The sequence below is a fragment of the Cucurbita moschata genome, unplaced genomic scaffold (assembly GCF_002738365.1).
Source record: "Cucurbita moschata cultivar Rifu unplaced genomic scaffold, Cmos_1.0 Cmo_Scf00451, whole genome shotgun sequence".
In the NCBI taxonomy this organism is placed as follows: Eukaryota; Viridiplantae; Streptophyta; class Magnoliopsida; order Cucurbitales; family Cucurbitaceae; genus Cucurbita; species Cucurbita moschata.
This window is the reverse complement of record NW_019268967.1, coordinates 3,351-7,873: the sequence shown is the minus strand read 5'-3', so window position 1 is coordinate 7,873 and position 4,523 is coordinate 3,351. Positions and strand designations below refer to the sequence as shown.

The 4,523-nt window shown below is 33.0% G+C and overlaps 2 non-coding genes across 2 annotated transcripts; one reads left to right on the top strand and one right to left on the bottom strand.

Moving 5' to 3' along the window:
- Positions 1–197: 197 nt before the first annotated feature.
- TRNAF-GAA lies at positions 198–270 on the bottom strand. The gene has a single exon. It is a non-coding gene; the product is annotated as a tRNA-Phe (tRNA).
- Positions 271–4,215: 3,945 nt separating this feature from the next.
- On the top strand, positions 4,216–4,287 carry TRNAP-AGG. Its single transcript has one exon. It is a non-coding gene; the product is annotated as a tRNA-Pro (tRNA).
- Positions 4,288–4,523: the final 236 nt, after the last annotated feature.

The following is a 4,523-nucleotide window of genomic DNA, read 5'->3' as shown; positions in this document are numbered from 1 at the left end:
AGAAATAATAATCGACTAAACCATAAGGTGCAATGAATGCAAATCGAACACAAGACCTTCCAATATTCAATCTAATGCTCTCCCAACTAAGCCATCCCAAATAAAATAAAAAAATGAATAATCAACTTAGTCAACCTATGCCAGTTATAATCACTAATTTTGAAAAGAATAGTCAAATTATGCAAATGTGAACCAAGTGCAGTGAACGTGGATCGAACACGTGACCTTCAGATCTTCGGTCTGACGCTCTCCCAACTGATCTATCCCCGCAATCGTTAGAAATGAAAATTCATCAGTAAATATATTTTCGCCGATTCATTGAGATATTAAAAAGAAATAATGACTAATTTTTAGTCAGGTTATGCAAATAGAAACAGGTGCGGTGTACGTGGAGATCGAACACATGACCTTCAAATCTTAAATCTGACGCTCACCAAACTGAGCTATCCCCGCTAACATTAAAAATGAAAGTTTTTAAGTAAAGGTATTTCGGCTAATTAATTGAAATTTTAGAAAGAAATGATCACTAATTTTAAATCGAATAGTCAAATTGTGCATCCATGGTTCACGTGGATCGAACACGAGACCTTCAAATCTTCAATCTAACGCTCTCTCAACTAAACTATCCACACTAATGCTAAAAATGAAAATTCATCAGTAAAGGTATTTTCGCTACTTCATTGAAATTTTAAATAGAAATAATCACTAATTTTTAATAAGATATTCAAGTTATCCAACTTGTATAAGGTGCGGTGAACTATAACACGTTAGGTATTTTCGATAATTCATTGAGATTTCAGAAAGGAACAATGACTAATTTTAGATTGAATAGTCGGGTTATGCAACTAGAATCAGGTGCGGTGAACGTGGAGATCAAAACGTGACCTTCAAATCTTCAGTCTGATGCTCTCCCAACAGAGCTATCCCTGCTAATATTAAAAATAAAAATTGATAAGTAAAGGTATTTTCGCTAATACATTATGTTGAAAAAAGAAATAATCACTAATTTTAGATTGAATAAGCAAGTTATGTTTTTAGATTGTATAGTCAGGTAATAAACTTGTATTAGGTGCTTTGAGCGTGGATAAAACACATGTGACCTTCAAATCTTCAGTCTAACAATCTCCCAACTGAGCTACTATTGCTAACATTAAAAATGAATATTCATCAGTAAAGGTACTGGGTATACTTTTGGAAATTTAACAAAAGGCAATAGTATTAGACCGAGATGCTAGATTTAAATCTCGCTTCTCGAAAATTCAACAAAAGGCATTGGGTACACAGTTATAGTATGACATTCCACCCATAAACAGATGGTCAAACAGAAATGCTCAAGCAAATATTGGAAGACATATTGAGGGTATATGTGATGGATTTTGCAGGAAGCTCGGATAAGTACCTATCCCTTATGAAATTCGCTTATAATAATACTTGCCAAGACACCATACAAATGGCCACATACGAGGTTCTTTATGGACGAAGATTTCGATCCCCTATCTTTTCGGAAGAAGGGGGGCAAATGACAACTATTGGGCCAAAGCTAGTGCAAATTACCAACACCGCAGTCCAGAAGATTAAAGCTAGGATACAAACCGCACAAAGCCGAGAGAAAAGCTATGAAGACCTAAGGTGCAAGGACATGGAATTGTTGGTAGGGGATCATATATTCCTAAAGGTAGCACCCCATGAGAAGGGTGCTCAGGTAGGGTAAAAAGGGGAAGCTAAGCCCTAAGTTTATCTGTCCCTTTGAGATATTAGAAAGAATTGGATCTGTGGCCTATAGAATTGGGCAATGCCCAAACTTGTCTGCAGTACATAATATCTTTCATGTATCCGTACTACGGAAGTATACACTAGGGCTATTATTTATAAGAATATTAAGTCATAAATTGGGTAACAAATTATTGTTTTTAACTACACGTCATCTTCAGATTAATGAGCAAACTGAGGTGGTCAATAGAACACTAGTTGCATTGCTTAGGGCTATTTATTTGTAAGAATATTAAGTCTTGGGACGAATGTTTGCTACTAATTGTTCTCTTTTTGAAGTTGCTTACGGATTTAATCCACTTACGCGTCTTGATTTTCTTTCTATTCATTCTACTATTTTTGTGAGTAAAGCAGCCACAAGTAAGGCAAATGGGATCAAAACATTGCATAAAGAGGGGAAGGAGACAATTGAGAAACAAAATTTCAATGTTGCTTCAAGAATTAACAAAGGACGGAATGAAATCATTTTTCAAACCAGTAACTGGGTTTGGATACATTTTCGCAAGGAGTGATTCCCATCTCAAAGGAAGACAAAGTTACATCCAAGAGGGAATGACCCTTATCAAGTCCTTGAAAGAATTAATAACAATGCATGTAAAATGATCTTCCACGAGAATTTTCAGCACATTCTACTTTCAATGTTGCTGACTTGAGTCCTTTTGATGTAGGTGATGATTTTTTGATTCGAGGACGAATCCTTTTGAAGAGGGGGAAGATGATAAGGATCACGGTGTTCCAAATGTTCCAACTGGACCCATTACACGATCCAAGGCCAAGAAGATTCAACAAGCATTCATTCTTCATCTACAAAATTGGATAGGCTCGGTTCAACTATTATTTCATGTGTTACAAGCTTATTAGATTGAGAAATGACCATTTGGAGCTTCAGAAGTGAATATTTACACAGTTGAAGGAGCAAATGAAGTTGCAAGCATCATTACATGAGTTATTAGAAAACTTTATTTATTTTTAATTTCATAAAGTTTGTAACGGTAGAATTGTCAAATTGACTTTTTTTTTTTTTAGATTTAAGGGGATCGAGATTAAATCCCAGCCACTAACTTTTTTTTGTGAGAGACTATAAATACCCACAAATTATTATGTAAAAATGAGATTTGTGAGGAATGAAATTGATCTCTCAAGTTGAGAAGTTCCCCTTCGAAATCCGAGCATCGCGTGTGAGCCATGCAGTCACGCTTTGACATTGTGTGGTTGAGTGAAATTCTCAACCTTCTACTTATTTTTGGGATTTCTTTTCTCCGTATTCATTGTAATTTATCCTGATACAAACAAATTTATTCTTGTAGGGAATGTATTAAGCACATGGATTTATTAATTACGGTGAACTTTTGTATAAAACGAAGTAAACACAAATGGAGTAACATGAGATAGAAGTAAACATAGTAATAAAAAGAAACTACATAAACTTAAAGGAAGTGAATCCCATTTTAGAATATAAATATTGTTCAATTGTAGCAAAGAAGTAGTTTTGAAAACTAGCCACTCCATATCAATCTATGTTTGGAAAACTAAAATAAAGAAAAAATAAATAAATAAAAATATTTTTCAAAAACTTAATTGGGTGTGAAATTTTGCTTAAAATTCAAATGTTTTCATTTCTTTTTTTTTTATAAAAGGATAAAACACATAATTTTGAAATAAAACAAAAAAATAAAATAGTTATCAAATGGGCCTAATTTTTAACATATCTATCCCAAAGGGATGCATGGGCTCTAGTGGCAATGCTGCTTCAACTGTGTGATAGACCATGTGAAGTTAACATGACAATAATAGCAGGTTCTAAAGCACAAAAATATGTGGATAAATTTCATATGCTGAGGTCGGATAAATTTCATATATTGAGGTGCGGAAAACATATACACACGGGAAACTAAAAATGATAGATCCACTGTAAGGGCATTTGGTCTAGTGGTATAATTTTTCTTTTACAAATTAGGTGGAATGAACAAACAAAAATAATGAGTTTAAAATTACCAAACAAAATATCAATTTTTAAATGGAATGGAGACATAAGACTATTCTAAAAAACAAAAGGACAAAAGAAAAATTAAGTACATTTTCAACTAATGCATTTGGTTGAGAGATATTATGGCCAATATAAGGAAAATATAGCATTAACTAATTTTCATGGACACATATGGATCCTTAGCATACTCAAATGACTGTTATTATTGGTATCAAACCAATAACAATTCATATCAGCTAAATCTTCCAATTGATAATTAGGCCAGAGAAAGAACTTGAATTTATTTTTATATCTATCAACATGTTTGCTACTTTTATCTAAAACTTGATCACGAGTTTTTCTTATTTGCATTGTAAAATTATGTATTTCTATGGATATTATTTCTATTTCTAGAATTGAAACAAAAACATGTGGATAAATTTCAAATATTGAGGCGCATAAAAGGTAGATCCACTACAAGGCATTTGGTCTAGTGGTTTGATTCTCGCTTAGGGTGCGAGAGGTCCTGAGTTCAATTCTCAGAATGCCTATATGTTCACTTCTAAAAAGACGAGCCTTAGAGAAAGCCAATGTCATTTACTTTTGTAGTCCACGATATATATAGTGTATCGATATATGTCTTAAATGGAATTATTGCAAACCCTATATAAATAATTTAACAGCGGTCTAAAAGATATAATAATTGATTAACAAAGAAAATAAATGAATTAATGATAATTCATTCCATAAACCACTTAATATATAATCCATAATAAGGCATTTGGTC